The sequence below is a fragment of the Bos grunniens genome, chromosome 13, assembly GCF_055505025.1.
Source record: "Bos grunniens cultivar Pamir isolate PY7600 chromosome 13, Bosgru_T2T1.0, whole genome shotgun sequence".
Taxonomy (NCBI): domain Eukaryota; kingdom Metazoa; phylum Chordata; class Mammalia; order Artiodactyla; family Bovidae; genus Bos; species Bos grunniens.
The window spans coordinates 22243083-22261607 of NC_141177.1; the positions used below are offsets into that span (position 1 = coordinate 22243083).

The window sequence follows — 18525 nt, forward strand, 5'->3', positions numbered from 1 at the left end:
GCAGTCATCATATACACAGGAGTAAATGGCCGAGAGTAACAGATATTACTGAGCTACTGATCAGTGATGATAAAATATCAGCAACCACCTACCTTCAGACAATAAAATTCTCTTCATATAGGTCCTTACTAAGCAATCCCAACATGGAAATACAGAATTCTAGGCCTCTCCCGGGCATTACTTGATGTATATGACAATGGGGAAGTTACTCCACTTTTCTGCCTACCTACTTCCCATAAACAAGAAAGAAAGTATTTTGAGTGCTATGATATGATCACTGCCTTTTGACCTTCTGATACCTTTCCTCTCCTTGACCATATTTCTACTCAAAGGACCCTATTGGAAGATTCTCCAGCAACTGACAGTGGCTAAAATTCCTCTGCTGTAAGAAGAAAGTTTTTCTATTCTTTGAACAAACATCCTAGAAGACATGGGAAAATCTTGGATTCCCATGATCTTAATGCCTAACCCAGGTCACTGGGAAGACTTCCCAGGCAGGAATGTTACAAAGACAAGTAAAGCTAGGGGGAGGGAAGAGGCAGGAATGTAATTGCAGCAATCCCACTTAGTCTTCTAAAAATCATGATTCCACCAAAGCATGCTGCTGAAAACTACCTGGAAAGAATTCAAATTTAACCCCTCACAGCCTTTTTTCTTTTTAAATTATGGAGCTACACTGCTAGGCTCTTTGGAAAATAATTTGCATTTTTCTTTGATAGTTCTTGCCAAAAGTAGAAATTTATCTTATAAACATGTATCTATGCATATATAGGAATATTCACAAAGCATTGTTCATAAAAGCCAAAAAACTGAATATGTGAATTTTACCAATAGATTAGTTGAATAAATTATGGCACAACCACATGTTGAGATATTAAGTAACTTTAATATTAAATAATGTTACATATGTGATTTCTACAGAATGAGCTCCAAGAACTATTAAATAAGAAAAGCAAAATGCACAAGTGTATGCTCTCATTCAAGTTAAAGAGGAAAGAGGTAATGTACACTCATGAATAGAAGACACAAAAGTGTTAACAGCATTTGGGACTGGGAAGAAAGCTGAGAGGTCTGGGTCAGGGGAACACTTTTCACTATATTAACTTTCGTATTCTATTATTTCAATGCATATCTTTGCAGTTTAAAGAGCTAGTTAAGCAGTATTATTATCCCCCAAAATCCATGGTGACAGTCCAGAAGTCATTAGGTTTTCTGGGATTTGTATTATTCTTATAATCCAGCAATAACTGTTAAACCTTTTGATTTTTGGAAATAATGCTTCCCATTTACACGGTCTATAAACTGGATACTAACTTCACATATCCAAATGATAAATATTTTCTTTGTTAATGTTTCTGTATAAAATCCTTTGTATTGACCTAGTAAAAACTTGGAAAGCAAAGTTAAAAATAGTAATAACTATTAATTACTGAATACTTATGACAAGCAGACACTGTGTAGTGTTTTCATGTATTAACTCCACTAAATTCTCACAGTAATTCTATAAAGTGGTTACTATTATTAATTTCACAGATGAGAAAACTGAGGCACAGAGAGATTTACTATTTGTTCATGGTCATACACATAAGTAGCAGAGCCAGGATTTGAACTCAGACAAGCCCTAAAGGGAGTGTCCTTATCCACCACACTATCCACTGCCTCTCCTATCTGCTTAAAGATAGATATTTATGTAGATCAATATCAAATGTCAAGGAGTGAGAGACAATATTATTTAGATAATAACTTCCAAATACTGATTGTGTACTACAGGCCAAGCACAAGCACTTTACTAGGCACTTCATATAAATTATCTCATTTAAACTGTATTAACAAAATAGAAAGTAAATATCATCATCACTGTTTTACAAATAAGGAACTGACTCAGCTACTCCCTGGTGGCTCAGACAGTAAAGAGCCCACCTGTAATGCGGGAGACCCAGGTTTGATCTCTGGAAAATCCCCTGGAGAAGGAAATGACAACCCACTTCAGTATTCTTGCCTGGAAAATCCCACAGATGGAGGATCCTGGCAGGCTATAGTCCACGGGGTCACAAAAAGTCGGATACAACTTAGCGACTTCACTCAGTTCCTCCAGGATCCAAGCTACTGCAGGATCACAAACTGGCAGGTAGCAGTACTGAGTTATAAGACTTGGTCTATAGGATTACAAAATCTGAGGTCACTATAATATACAGGGTTTTCCTATCAATATTCCTTCAAAAATGAGGAGCCTGTTAGACAAATGCAAAAATAAACTATTCTCTACAGAAAAATTAAGCATTTTTAACAAGTTTTGCAAAAAGAACACCCTGGTAAATTAAAAACCCTATTCTAAGTATACCAAGAAAGCTCGGAGCTGAATCTTCTCATAAACTAAAACATCACCCCTTAATTTCTCTTTTTCTAAGTTTGTACTCTTGCATATAAATTTTTGCTATAAACAGATGGAGGTTTGTCTGAATCTCTCAGTTCAGAGTAAAAGGGACTACTCAAGCATCACAAGGAGGGATGTGCTCTGAAGTCTAGAACTGCATTTGATCAGTGTGGGTTAAAAGGCAAAGGGGGCTCAAACTTAAATATGCCTAATTTTTATGTAGGTTAAAAATTTAAAACTAAAATACTAATTTTTAAAATGATCTCTTTTTCAAAAAATCTTCTTTTGAGTCATCTTTTAGTCTAGTACACCCCTCTACCCTACTACCAAAAAAAAGGAACAAATAAATATATATCCATTGAGAAGTTTGACTCTCCTCAATAGAGAGTGACTGCACAAATACATGAACAAAACCAAAAGTAACTACTGGCAACTGCTTGCTTCATTACAGCACCTCTCCCACAAATATTAGGATGTAAAACCTTCAAAAACTAAAAGCCTTGTGGGAAATGAAACAGGCCAAAGCCAACTGTTTAAATGAGAGCCCCAAGCAGGGTGGAACTGGATGCTTTCCTGCACCCCTTAATCAAGATTGAATTTCTGTCAACAGGTTTCACTGAAAAAAAAAAAAAAAGCACATGCGTCAACCACATTCCCCAACACAAATCAAGCTGCCACAAGAGAATCGGCTTCACATTTCAAAATTACCTGAATCCACCACAGCTTCAGACTCCTGTAAAACTAAATATTCTGTGTGAAGAAATAGCTCTTCCTGACCAATAATCCTATGACAGACCTGAGGCTAAGGCTTCTCCTACATTATGAACTAGTTAGGTTCCTTTTAAAACTGCCTATTGAGTGCCATCCATCATATCACATAGCTTATTCTTGTTTCCAAAAAACAAAGTCTGAAAAGATACATATAATCCTTCCCCATAAGGAACTCACAGTTAATTGTGATACAGGGTGAACTGTGCAGTAATGAGGGCTAAACAAACAGCATTGTGGAAGTGCAGAAAAGGGTAATAGACGAAGGAGGGTCAGAGAAGGTTTGCTGGTGGAAGTGATACATAAAAGATACAGACAGACATGCAGAGTTCTGCAGGCTAAAGATGAATACTAAAAGGGAACCCTCTTACACTGTTGGTGGGAATGCAAACTAGTACAACCACTATGGAGAACAGTGTGGAGATTCCTTAAAAACCTGGAAATAGAACTGCCATACAACCCAGCAATCCCACTGCTAGGCATACACACCGAGGAAACCAGAATTGAAAGAGACACGTGTACCCCAATGTTCATCGCAGCACTGTTTATAATAGCCAGGACATGGAAGCAACCTAGATGTCCATCAGAAGATGAATGGATAAGAAAGCTGTGGTACATATACACAATGGAGTATTACTCAGCCATTAAAAAGAATACATTTAAATCAGTTCTATTGAGGTGCCTATTATACAGAGTGAAGTAAGCCAGAAAGAAAAACACCAATACAGTATAATAATGCTTATATATGGAATTTAGAAAGATGGTAATGATAACTCTGTATGCGAGACAGCAAAAGAGACACAGATGTCTAGAACAGTCTTTTGGACTCTGTGGGAGAGGGTGAGGGTGGGATGATTTGGGAGAACGGCACTGAAACATGTATAATATCATATGTGAAATGAATCACCAGGCCAGGTTTGATGCATGATACAGGGTGCTCGGGGCTGGTGCACTGGGATGACCCAGAGGGATGGTATAGGGAGGGAGGTGGGAGGGGGGGTTCAGGATGGGGAACACGTGTACACCCGTAGCGGATTCATGTCAATGTATGGCAAAACCAACACAATATTGTAAAGTAATTTAGCCTCCAATTAAAATAAATAAATTTACATTTTAAAAAAAAATAATAAAATACTAAAAAAAAAAAAAAAATAGGTTAGAATCACCAGAGAGAAATGGGAGGGTAGCTTAACAAAACCTTATTTTCAGACTTCAAGTGAACCAATAAAGACTGTTAATTAAAGATGTGCTATCAAAAATTTTACTCTATTGATCTAGTACGAAATGTTCACTGAATAAATTCTTACAGGATTAAAAAAAAAAAAAAGATGAATACTGACTTTTTCTAGCAGAAGAAATAAATGGAAAAGGAAAACACATACCGGGAAGCATGCAATTGAGAAAGATTATAAAAGAAACAATGTAACATATTTCCACATTCAACTGAAATTAACCTCCATGGCTCCCTGTCTCTCTTCACTCTCCAACCAAAAATAACCAGCCATGACAAGCTCTATAAATCAATAGGTGCAGGTTCAGAGCAGGGTGGAGGAAAGCTGGAAAAGGATGCATTCTAAGCAAGGCTGAAATAGCAGACCAGCAGCTCCTGAGCAAAACAAAGACTTTGGTGTGATAGATGATCTCAAGTACCTCAGAGTTCACTTGTGAACTGTCTTGCCTCGTTATTTTGGAGGAAAATCATGAGTTAAATAAATGGTAATACAACAGAATAAACAGAGGAAGTAAGGACCTCATTAGAAGTGTAGTTAAGTTAAAATGGTCCCATCCCAGGCAGTGCCATTTCCCCAGGGACACCCTCTCCTATTTCCACAAGGGATAAGAGATCTTGTTACACTACCACAAGTTAGAGTTGAGTTATTTTCATCTTACCCAGGGAGAAAATACCTACATTCTTTTTTTCTTTTTTTCCTATACATAGGATTAGCAAGAGACAGCAAATGCCAACACAATCCAGGCTGCAATTTTAATTGTTAATCAAAGTCACAAACCAAGTCTGAAGGAAGTTAATGGACTTTGTGTTTCCACATTTGTTTGCTAACTTCTATGTTGAAATCAGATCTGTTTACAGAAACAGATCTATGAAGCTTCCAAAATTGGGTCAATTTAAAATCCAATGACAATCTCTCACTGTCCAAGCACTTAGAAGTCAGCACAGGACACAAGGACATTTGTTCTAATTCATCACTGTCCAAAAATCTCAAGCAAACACACTTTTCTATCACTTTCCTTCCAAACTTTCATATTTCATTTTTGAATGATTACAAATTCAGTTCCACTTTTTTTATTCATCCACAGAACTCTATAAACCATAATTCACTCTTACATGACTAATAGAACCTGGATAGAAATCAAAGATGCCGTTTACCTCTAGGCCAATTAACAACTCTTACCTTTACCAAAGTGTTCTGATGTTCCAAAAGTAAGTAGCTAAGAGACTTTGTAAGGGCTGACAGTCAGTGGGGCTATAGGAGGTTACAATCCTAGTCAAATCTCACTCAGTCTTACAGAGAATGATATCCCTCAAAAGGTGTCTGGTTTGGAAAGCAGAAGTGAAGTGAAGTGAAGTCGCTCAGTCGTGTCCGACTCTTTGCGACCCCATGGACAGTAGCCTACCAGGCTCCACCGTCCATGGGATTTTCCAAGCAAGAATACTGGAGTGGGCTGCCGTTTCCTTCTCCAGATTGGAAAGCAGACACCTCAAAAAGTGATTACCAATGAGGTGGCAAGGGGTGAGATAGACAGTGACAGAGTTGGAAGATTTTGAATGCTAAATTTTTTTATATTACTTTTATTTTTGCACCTCGTGAATCTAAATATTAAATATTTTAGAAATATAAAATTGTGCCTGTGTGATGTACACTGTCAGTGGATAGGTCAATTTGTTGTTTTGTACGAAGTCTTAAAAACATCCATTCTTTTTGACCAGTGATTCCACTGGATAAAATACTACAGCAGAACCATATAATGAAATAATATATTAGCCATTAAAATTATGTTACAGAAAATTTTAATGAAATGACAAAATTTTCATAGCCTAATTATAAAGTGGAAAAAAATGATAGTTATTAGTGCATGATTTCTTAAAACCAAATATACGTTACCCACCCTGCCCCCCCCAAATTGGAAGGAAATCTACCAAAATGTTAGCCATAATTTATCTGAGAAGCAGGATAGTGGGTGACATTATTTTCTTTTCCATATTAAATAAATTTTCTTCCAAAATGTTATTATAAAGATGAATTAAAATTATTTAAATAATTTTTAAGCTATTAGCGGTCCCCTTATTTTTCAATGTAACACTGTGAACACAGCCTTACCTGTGGTTTAATCTGGTCAGTACCCCTGACTACAGACTTTATTCAAAGATGCAATATACTCTTTCACCTCTCTTCTGAAATTCTGAAGTCCAGAAAATACTTCTTTTCCAGAATCTGAAAGAAGCAGAAAGATGATGAAACAGGTTTAAGTTCTTTGTAGCAAAAAAGGTTAGCAGAGAACAGAAGGGGTGGTATAAAACACCAAGGATAACCATGCTTAAAACCAGAGTACTTCCGAGAGCTAAGGTCTAAATAGCATGATGCCCCCTAAACACCAAACTTAACTATTATTGTTTCTTTAGTGTAAAAGTGTTCTTAAAGTTTTTTAGGATATATGTGCTATGTCCCTGTGTTTTTGCTGTTACATACTTCCACTTCAGAGCAACCTCTCCACAGTCTGCAACTGAGGAACACTAACATCAAGGGGTCATTAGTGTGTGTCCTATTCAAATATCAGGACAAAGTGTAGGCATACTGTATATGAAAAAAATTTACTACCTTTTTAAATTTAAAAAAGTAGAAACAGCATTTTATTTAAAAAATTTCTAAAGTTTGCTCCTACATACAATTTTATACCTTTCTCACTAACCTTTAATTTCCCCCAATCAAGTTTCTTTAAGCAAACAAACAAAAACAGAACCCCTTCCAGTTACCTATACTTTCTTCACAAAGTACCTTGGCAGGTGAACTGTCTCAAACACAGATCTATTCACAGAACTGACTGGGTTGTTCAATGTCCCTGGAGTAAATTCTGCTTCCTACCTTTACCCATGGCAAAGAAAATTCGTTTGCCAAAGGACAATTAAATCTCTCCTCCTGGGGACTTCCCTGGTGGTCCAGAGGTTGGGAATCTGCCTGTCAATGCAGGGAACATGGTTTAATCCCTGGTCCGGGACCTAGGATGCCACATGCCATGGAGCAACGAAGCCTACAAGCCACAACTACTGAAGCTTGCATGCCTTAAGGTCCGCAAGAGAAGACACTCGCACACCACAACCAGAGAAAGCCTAAGCACAGCAAAATGAAGAGCACATGTGCCGCAATGAAGACCCAGTTCAGCCATAAACTAAAGACTTGAAAAAAAAAAAACTCAAAACTTTCTAAAAAAATAAAAAACCATAAAACTCTCCTCCTCCTTTCCTCCCCAACAATTCCAAAAGAATTAGGGAAAGGCTAAAGAAAAAATACACATAGGAAATATGGGAGAACTCTGACCCTCTCCTGGTGCCTAAGAAATAAAGGACCCTTCCACTAATCTTGTCACCTATTGAAACTTATTTGCAGCTACAGGATAAGGTAACTTTATTAAGGTCAGAATGCACAGACTTAAGCATAAGGCTGGCCAAAATAACTGTTTTATTTAAATGACTTGAAGGTTTAAACAAATTTATCAACCTAATTCAATATACTCAGTTTTTCATACCTGAAATTTTGTAGTCAATTTAAGATAACACCTTCTTGCCTTTCCAATTCAACAGATATTGAATTGGTGGTTTCCATGCACCAAGACTGCCCTGGTTCCTAACTGAACTCTATCAAGAGCAGTTTGTGTCCCTCCTGCTCCCCAAAGCTACCTTTGCCTGTTTTAAGCCTCAACAATCTCCCTTACCTCTAAACTGCCAGGTGCTTACAATACAAAAACTAGAATATGCAGATGCTATCTTGTCTTGTTCTAATTGTCACTTGTCAACTTGAATCAGACTTTTGTCCTCAAGCATACCAGAAACCCTTTGACTGTACACACACAGTATCTTACACCAATCTGAGCACAGAGTATAACCTCAAAGATCAATTAGCTAAGTGAGCTAGGAGTCACAATAATTTTTATCCCAAGACTGACAACCTAATACTGAATTGACACGCCCACAGTACAAAACCAAAACAACCAACCAAAGGGACTCAAGTTTGATTTAGGGGTGGCTTGACAGGGGGTGTGATACACTGAGGCTGCAACACAAAAATATCCTTAGTATTGCAGCAAATAGTTCGAATTTTGACATCTCATGAGACAATTTCAAAGACAGGCCATAGATTATCAAGACAAGGTAAGGCTGAATCAGGGCAAACTCCAAGTGATGATCTTAAAGCAAAATCTGTAGAGCACTCAGATGCTATCTTGTCCTAAGCAGGACTGATTGGAAGTTCTTGGTACCTAAGTACTAGAAAATTGTGAGAAAAAGAAACCACTAATGAAGAAAACCGGGGAAGGAAATGGCAACCCACTCCAGTATTCTTGCCTGGAGAATCCCGTGGACAAAGGAGCCTGGTGGGCTGCCGTCTACGGGGTCGCACAGAGCCGGACACGACGAAGCGACTTAGCAGCAGCAGCAGCAGCAGCAATGAAGAAAACAGGGAGAAAAACAATCCTACAATATTATAATCTGGTTCACTTTTTCTTTCCACTCCAATCTGTTAAGTGTTTTAGGACAGGAAATCAGAAAGGCAATAATACCCCGTGATGCACACAAAGGGGGAGAACTGATAAAACCGAATGAATTTTAAATCCCCCAACAGGAAGTTAACTCCAAGTCGAATTACACGCCTTCAATTATGTTCTCACTTCCTTTACTTCTATTTTACAAAATAGTTATGAGATGCAGTTGTTTCGTGGCCACACCTGTTTTCCTCCACCAAACGCCACACGTCTTGAGGGCGGGCTACTGTATCACCCATTTCTAGAAATTTATCTAGATTACGGGCCTCATTTCCCCTCCTATAAAAGAGTGCTAAGACTAGCACCGACTTCACTGGCTTGGGAAGAAAATTAAATGAAAAAACACACAGTGCTGAGTCCAGTAAACTCTAATTGCCTGTGTGCTGGGTAATAATATAATTGTCATTACCCTTAGCCCACAGCCTCGCCCTAATTCCTCCATTTCCCACGCTGGCCTCCGCCTCTACCTGCTAACACAGCCTGCTAGACCCGGTCCGCCGAACTTCACGGGGAAATCCTGTCGCGAAGGGAAGGGAGGCCGGAAGCTCCGCTCCTGCACCGCGGGTCAGGGCGGCACCCCCGCAGTACACGTCCCAGGAGCTGCGCCCTCCACGCGGAGACCTCCAGTCGCTTGAAATTAGGGTGAAGACCGCCGGGCGCCCCAATTGCTCCTCTTCCCTCCTCACTGCTCACCTCAGCCCAGCGCTGTCAACCGACCGCCGCGAAAACCCGCCGCGGGACTCATTCAGTACCGTTGAAAAATTTGAACGCAGACTCTGCACAAATGCACCAATCAGCGTGCCGGGAACCGGCAATCCCAGCCTTCCGATTGGCCCCTTAGATCCTGGCGACGCCGGAAGTCAGGGTGAGGGACAAGCAAACAACCGGCCCCGAAGGCTTCTGGGAAATGTAGTGTAACTGCGAGAGCCGGTTGCAACAACTCGACGAACGAAGTTACTACAAAGCCCAGAATGCTCCGCTACAAACTATTTGGGATAGGTGGTTAAAAATCCCCCTGCGGGAGACAGAAGAGACACGGGTTCGATCTCTGGGTTGGAAAGATCCTCTTGAAGAGGCTTCCCTGGTGGCTCAAACGGTAAAACGTCTGCCCGCAATGCGGGAAACCCGGATTTGATTCCTGGGTCGGGAACATCCCCCGGATAAGGAAATGGCAATCCACTCCAGCACTCTTGCCTGGAAAATCCCATAGATGGAGGAGCCTGATAGGCTACAGTAAGAGTCGGACACGTCCTTTCCTTTCTTTCTTTTTTTTCCCTTCCTTTTTTTTTTTTTCCTTTCCTTCCTTGAAGAGAGCTTGGCAACCCACTCCAGTAGTCTTGCTGGAGAATCCCATGGACAGAGGAGCCTGGAGGGCTAACGTCCATAGGTCGCAAAGAGTAGGACACGACTGAAGCGACTTAGCACGCTCCCTGCAATGCGGCATAGACTGGCCCTTAGATTCTTTGCCAACTGTGGAGTCTCTCAAACTTTTCATCCAAGTCCACGCCCGGATGTTAGTGCCTGAAGCCACGGTTTTTAGAGGATTGTTCTTTTCTCCTTTAATTCCAACATCCTTGGTTGTATTACCCTCGTATTGTAGAAGAGAAAACAAAGGCTTAGAGAAGTTGAGTAAACTTGTTTGAAATCACGTTTTTTTTTAAGTGGAGAAGATGGGATTTGCATTAAGAACATCTAGTCCTATTTATCATCAATAATCACTTAGGAGGTAATAGCAGCAACAAGAACAAAAAGATCAACCTTCACCCCACACACACCCCCCTCGGAATTTTGTTTTAGTCTGTGGCACTTTCAAGTGCCCAGGCAATTCTCATATGCAGCCGGGATTGAGAAGCATTACTCCAAACCAGTAGTTCTCAAAGAACTAGATGATCAGTATAGTTGGAAACTTGTTAGAAATGTAAATTTTAGGTCCCACGTGAGACTTATTGAATCAGAAACTCTGAGAGTGGGCACAGCAATCTGTGTTTTCTATCAGCCCCTCAGGTGATACTGATGCCCACTGAGTTTTGAGACCCCTGCTCTAAACCAAGTGACACTAACAAAATCTCAGGCCTCGGGACCTATTTGTGTTGACAAGAAGGGTTTGAGCCGGATGGTCTTGGCTCTAGATTCTCCCAGGACCCCTGTTATTCCACCCAGCATTCTGTGAGGCTGAGATGCCTGCTGCAGATTCTGGCGCCACGTTACCCGAGTGGCCCAGGAATCCTAGGTGCAGAGGGATGTCCACTCTGTTGCAGCGTGTTACTTCTCCTTCAAGTCGTCTGCGCCCTCCTGGATATTCTCCGTCTGCAACAAGAGCCCGGTGCGTTTTCCAGGAGCCCCTCGCCCACCTAGAACGACCACACACCAAAGGACAATGTCACTGCAACACCTTCCGACTTCACACTGCGCCTCACACTGAGCACAGAGGCTCTGGGGCGCCAAGAACACCTTTCTCATGGCAAATATTATTAGAATTCAGATGTCCCTCTCTAAGAAAAAAGGGAGGAGATGGTCACTAAAGCATAAAATCTGGATATATTTTAACGGCTTTTAGGGCTGGACTTTTGGAGCAAAAAGATTACTCATGGCAGACCATAGCCTCTGTCACAACCATGAGCTTTGGGCTCTCCAGAGAAATTTCTGGCTCCTTAAAGAAAAGTTTCACTGACTTGACCTAGTGTCTCAACATTTTCTGGTCATGGATGCTTTTGCGAAGCTAATGAATTCTCTGGATCAGTGCTGCCCCATAGAACTTTCTGTGGTAATGGAACTCTTCTACCCTGTGTGGGCCAACACAGTGACACCACATGGCTAGTGAACATTCAAAATGTGGAAAAGGCAACTGCAGAAGGGAACATATAATTTTATTTAAACTTAACTAATTTGCATTTAAATACTGTATTGGATAGCTTGGGTCTAGAATTCCATGCACCCTCAAAATATTCATGTGAATATAAACACATATTTTTTAAAATATGTTTTGAGGGGGTTGTGGAGAAGAATGGATTATCAAACTTGGCCTCCAACACCCCTCAGGGTTCTGCACAAGTAGGGAGCGGGGCGGGTGGGAGGAGGGGTCCTCTTCTCAACCTGAGAAATTTCTTTTTTTTAAATATGTTTTTTTAATATATTGGATTTTGTATAATCTTCAGTTTGGAATGGGGATAAACTAACTTTTTCTTCAAAAGGACACAAATCTGAGGAACTTTCTGGAGTGATACAGATGTTCCATATCTGGATCTGATGGTTACACTGATGTATAATAGGTAAAATTTGGTAAGTTGTACCTTTAAGATTTGTGTATTTTACTATATGTAAATTATGCTTAGTAAAAATACATAAAATTTTTTTAAAAGATCAGTGTTCATAATTTTAAAAAGCTACAAAAGTTTTAACAAATAAGCCTAAAACTTTTACAGGAAATTTTAAAACTGAAACTTTGTTGAATAACTATAAAAATAATTAAATAAGGCTTGGGTGTCCCTGGTGACTCAGGCTGTACAGAATCTGCCTGCAGTACAGGAGACCTGGGTTCGATCCTTGAGTTGGAAAGATCTCCTGGAAAAGGGAATGTCTGCCTACTCCAGTATTCTTGCCTGGAGAATACCATGGACAGAGGAGCCTGGTGGGCTACAGTCCATGGGGTTGCAAAGAGTCAGATGTGACTGGGTGACTCACGCTTTCATATATGTTATTAATGAATGGTGCGATCTAATACTGTAAATTCTCCATATTAACAGTTAAATACAATTCTAATGAAAATCCAATACATGTTTGTCATGGAATTTGCCAAATTGACTTTAAAATTCACATGGAAGAAAAAAATAGAAGAATTGGCATCTGAATTTTGAAAAATAATAGGGGGAATTGCCATACCAGATCTCATAAATATTAACATATTACAAAATTATAATTTTTAAAGTATCATTAATTGATTCCATGAGGATACAATCAGCAAAATCCAGTTGGGACAACTAGACAACAAGAAAACAAAAGATCTAGTTTTTTCAAAAAATAAACAGAAAAAAAAAAAAACAAGCAAAATACAGCAAGAGTAGAGTTTTTTGGTTTGTTTTTGTTTTTCAATATTCCTTATTTCTAGAGATACAAATAGAAAGGGTAAGGATGAAATAACTCTAGAATTTGCTTCAAAATAATCTGGAGTATGCCAAGAAGAGAAGATGGGAATATAGCTGAAACAAGGTTAGCCACAAATTGATAATTGTTAAAACTGAGTAACAGGAGGTTTTCCCTAGTGGTCCAGTGGCTGAAGACTCCATGCTCCCAATGCAGGGATCCCAGTTCAATTCCTGGTAAGGGAACTAGATCCCACATGCTGCAACTAAAGATGCCGCATGCTGCAATGAAGATCAAAGATCCCATTTGCCCCAACTAAGACCTAGTGCAGCCAAATAAATAAGTAAAACATTTTTAAAAAACCTGACTGACAGGTTCATGATACATATATACATGCATGCATGCGTGCCAAGTCACTTCGTGCCTGATTCTTTGCGACCCAATGAACTATAGCCCACCAGGCCCCTCTCTCCATGGGAATTTCCAAGTTAAGAACACTGGAGTGGGTTGCCATGCCCTCCTCCAGGGGATCTTCCTGACCCGGGGGTCAAAGTTGCATCTCTTATGTCTCCTGCGTTGGTGGGAGAGTTCTTTACCACTAGCACCACCTGGGAAGCCCACGTATATACATATTCAAACATAAATGCATTTGAAATTTTCCACAGTTTTTTAAAGTAGGATACTGGCATAGAAATTTTGTTAACAACAGCAAAAGATCAGTAGAAGAATTTAAGAGTGCAGACACAGACCCATGGATATCAGAATTTAGTAAATGCTGAGTAGAATTTCAAATCAAATGGAACAAATAATGGATTTGGGACATTTGCTTTTCATTTGGGGAAAATATTATGTTAGATTTTTATCCAGTACTATTTACAAAAACAAATTTCAGATGAATTAAAACCCTAAAGATATAAAATAATTAAAATTTTTACAGCTAAAAATATGACATCATATAGGAAATTTTAAAGTAAGATAAAAGAAAAAAACTGAGACACAAAGGAAAAGACTGACCAAATCAAAACTTTAAAATTCTGTTTGACAAAAGAAAAACAAACAGGGACTTCCCTCCTGGTCTCGTGGTTAAGAATCCACCTGCCAGTGTACAGGACGCCAGTTCAATCCCTGGTCCAGGAACTAAGATCCCACATGCCTCAAGGCAACAAACCCCACTGAGCTCATGAGCTCTAAAGCCCCCTGTTCTGCAACCAGAGAGGCCACCACAGCGAGAAGCCCTTGCACCACAACTAGAGAGTAGCAATGAAGACCCAACACAGCCATAAATAAATAAATAATAAAATTATTTTTAAAAAAGAAAAACAACAAAATCAAATATTTCCAAAACATCTAACAAAATGCAAACAACAACAACAAAAACCCTCCTAAGAATCAGTGATAGGAGAAGGCAATGGCACCCCACTCCAGTACTCTTGCCTGGAAAATCCCATGGATGGAGGAGCCTGGTAGGCTGAAGTCCATGGGGTCGCTAAGAGACGGACACGCCTGAGCGACTTCACTTTCACTTTTCACTTTTATGCATTGGAGAAGGAAATGGCAACCCACTCCAGTGTTCTTGCCTGGAGAATCCCAGGGACCTGGGAGCCTGGTGGGCTGCCGTCTCTGGGGTCACACAGAGTTGGACACGACTGAAGCGACTTAGCAGCAGCAAGAATCAGTGATAAGAGGACAAAAGTTCCATAGGCGTGGGAGTGGGAGGGAAGGCAATTCGTAGAAGAAGTAACAAAACTGGCCATTAAGACATGAAAAGATGCTTGGTCTCAGCAGTAATGCTGAAATTTAATTTTAAGTTTAATGAAACAAACAAGTATTGTCTTTCACCTATCAGATTGACCAAAATTAAAAGTGTGATGATATCAATAATTTACAAGGTAACTCAGAAGATGGGCGAATGGATGGGCTCAGCTGTTTTAAAGGGCAACTTGGCAACATCTATTTAAAATGTCAAACATGTGTGCCCTGCAACCTAGAACTTCTATTTCTAGATTTAGTTCCAAGAGACACACTTATCATCTTTCACATGAAGACACAGTCTCTGCAACATTTATGGAGCGCCTACTATGTGTCAGTCGCTATGCTAAGTGAGGGGATGCAGTAGTGAAAAGACAGACAAAAATCTCTGTCTTCAGGGAGCTGACATACTAGTGGAGAAGACAGACACTAAACAAGGTAAATAAATAAGTATCTCATAAATGAGATCTCATAATATAAATGATATCTCATAATAGGTAATAAATGCAAAGCTGTCTGCTCACCAGGCCCCTAAGGGTAGATGAAAAGAAGAGGAGAAACAGAGGGCTGGACAGAGACAAAGGGAGGACAGGGCTTGCCTAGGCTTTGGCAGTTCACTGACCTCCAGGTACATGCAGGGCCATGGGCAGGGAAGGTAAATGTGCTTGTTTTATATTAGAAGAGAAGGGGTATCAAAGCTGTGCTGTGTTCAGGGCCTACTAGGCAGAAAGTGCTCAGTGAATGAATGAACCAATGCCAGAAGGCTGTGTGCAAGAACTTCCCAAGTCCTCCCAAATTAACAAGAGGTAAGCCTGGCCCCAGAGAGTCCTTCTGCATCCATTAATATGGTATGATGGGTCTCAAGTTCCCATTATTTATGAATAGGAGACATCAAGGTCTGAAATCACCAAAGAATTTTAGACCTGAAAGAAACACAGATACATCCGGTTAGCTTCATCCATAATTTCAGTCATGACTGTTTTGGCCTTATCCATGTAAAAGGGTAAATATAAATAGGGTAGTTCAGGGACATTTGGATGAAGACTTGAAGAAGGAGGAGTAAGTTATGCAGATATCTTAAGGAAGAGTGTTCTAGGCAGAAGGAACAGCCAGTGCAAAGGCAGGAGCAGAGAGGAATGTTTTAGAAATAGCTAGGAAGTCAGGGTGGTTGGTGGTGAAGGGAATGGCAATCCACTCCAGTATTCTTGCCTGGAGAATTCCATGGATAGAGGATCCTGGCAGGCTACAGTCCATGGGTCAAAAAGAGTCAGACAGGATTAAGCGACTAACACACACACAGGGTGGCTGGATCAAACAGAAAGGAGGAGAGTTTCAGGAAATGAGGCCAGAGATATTCCCAGGCAGGATGTAGATCAAGTGGGCCTTAGTAAGGAAATTCATTTTTACTCTGAATAAGGTGGGAGTCCTGGGAGGGTTTTGAGCATTGATTTACTCTCTACTTCTAATGGGATAACTCTGGCTACTATGCTGAAAACAGGGGGATGGGGAACGAGAGTAGAAATAGGGATATCAATTAGTAGGCTGTTGCATTGTAGTTGTGAGAAATTGGAAACTCCCTAACTGTCCATTAGTAGGGGGGCTGTTTCAGTAAACTGTCTATAAGATGGAACACTAAGCATCAGTTCAAAAAGAGTTCGATAGATCTGGACCAATAGGGAGCTATCTTTGAAGCACATTATTGAGTTAAAACACAAAGTGCTGATTGTGGGTTTGTTTTTTCATTATGAAACCATTATGTTTTTTTTTTTCTGGACCTTAAGTATTTTTTTTATTGTAGTATAATTGATCATTATTTTTTTAATATGCAAAACAGTGCAACACTTTTCCCACAGGTGTGAAGAAGTAATAACAGCTAGCACTTACCTGGCACTTACCACATACCAAGCACTCTTTGAAGTACTTTGCGCATAACTCATTTCATCCTAACAATAACCCTGTAATGTAAGTGATGTTGTATTTCCATTTTATAGATTGAGGAAATTGAGACTCAGAGAGTGGGAACTTCAGAGGGAAGGAACTAAACAGGACACATGGATAGAAACAATAATTGGAGATTTATCTTTAATTGGTTAAAAAGAATATATCCATGTATTATTAATATTTGTGTACTTTGAGTTTATTATTTCTTATAATGGAAGAGGAAAGATGTCTGCAAAGGAGAAGTGCAGGAAGCCAAGCTCTGTATTTAAAAAGTGAGAAGGAAAGACCCAACTTTTACTCCTACCCCTTCCAAATCTTCTTCATTCCATGTCTGTCACTCCCTCCACCATCCAACCGGTGGTCACCAGGCTAGAAATCCAGACCTGCCTTTCAGCTCAGTGGAGACCACCTACTTCAAGAATAAACAACAGCTAGTCACTGGCTCTAGGTGGCGGCATAACCCTCAGACACCTGTAGGCGAGTTGGTTGTGATCACCCAGTGACACCCCCTGGAGAAGTTTGCAAGTGTGAGCCATTGGTGACAGTCATCAAAAGGATCTGTCTTCTACAGTTCCCATCCAACCAAACACGGAGCTCTGTGGGTGTCCTGGTCTCTTCCTGGCTGATGTGGAATCCATTCTGGAGGAAGAATTACAGATACCTTGTTGTTATTGTTCAGCTGCTAAGTTGTGTCTGACTCTTTTCAACCCCATGGACTGTAGTCCACCAGGCTCCTCTATCCTCCACTGTCTCCTGGAGTTTGCTCAAATTCATGTCTGTTGAGTCAGCCCATCTTGGGTGGCCCTGCACACCATGGATTATAACTTCGAGTTACACAAGCCCCTTCACCATGACAAGGCTGTGATCCATGAAGACACTTTGTGCGTTAGTCACTCGATCGAGTATGACTCTCTGTGATCCCATGGACTGTAGCCCACCAGGCTCCTCTGTCCATGGAATTTTCCAGTCAAGAATACTGGAGTGGGTAGCCATTCCCTTCTCCAGGGGATCTTCCCTACCCAGGGATCGAACCTGGATTTCCCACGTTACTTGGGGATTTACCATCTGAGCCACAAGGGATGACACCTTGGCACACAGCAAATAAATTAGCACACAGTAATTAAAAGCGATGAACTATAGGAAACAACCAAGCATCCATCAACTGATGAATGGATAAATAAAATGTGGTAAATCCATACAGTGGCATAGTATTCTTTAATAAAAGGAATAAAATACTGATATATACAACAAAATAGATGAACCAGAAACATTATACTAAATAAAAGAAGCCAGACTCAAAAGGACAAATACTGTATAATTCCATCCATATGAAATTTCCAGACTAGGCAAATTCAGAGACAGAGGAAAATGAGTGGTGCCTTTGTATTCTTCACTTCCCTTGTGGCTCAGCTGGTAAAGAATCTGCCTGTGATGTGGGAGACCTGGGTTCGATCCCTGGGTTGAGAAGATCCCCTGAAGAAGGGAAAGGCTACCCACTCCAGTATTCTGGCCTGGATAGTCCATGAGGTCGCAAAGAGTTGGACAAAACTGAGCGACTTTCACTTCACTTTCACTTTTGTATTCTTCTCGAAGTTGGAAAAGGGAAATCACTTGAAATTCCATCCTGTGCATTTGCAGTGGACCCTGGCCTAGGTCAAGGCTTTAATATTGGAGACTTTTTCTATTTTAAAAAAAACTTTCTAAATTACAAAAATTATATATGCTTATGCATCTCTTCAGAGAAGGCAATGGCACCCCACTCCAGTACTCTTGCCTGGAAAATCCCATGGGTGGAGGAGCCTGGTGGGCTGCCGTCTATGGGGTCGCACAGAGTCGGACAG

The 18525-nt window shown here is 40.3% G+C and overlaps 1 protein-coding gene across 47 annotated transcripts in view; it reads right to left on the minus strand.

Annotated features, from left to right (window-relative positions):
• TPX2 (TPX2 microtubule nucleation factor) overlaps positions 1–9656 on the minus strand; it is a 54364-nt gene extending 44708 nt beyond the window's left edge. For 9 of the 47 annotated variants that reach the window (XM_086332489.1, XM_086332482.1, XM_086332457.1 and 6 more), the window contains exons 1-3: positions 9382–9656; positions 8718–8794; positions 6481–6594 (exon numbers count right to left, since the gene is read on the minus strand). The gene's annotated coding sequence lies outside the window, so the exon portion shown is untranslated. Of the gene's footprint in view, positions 1–6480; positions 6595–8703; positions 8847–9381 lie in introns of all 47 variants that reach the window. The other 38 variants (XM_086332496.1, XM_086332493.1, XM_086332484.1 and 35 more) reach the window with 9 other exon arrangements.
• Between the last annotated feature and the right edge of the window lie 8869 nt (positions 9657–18525).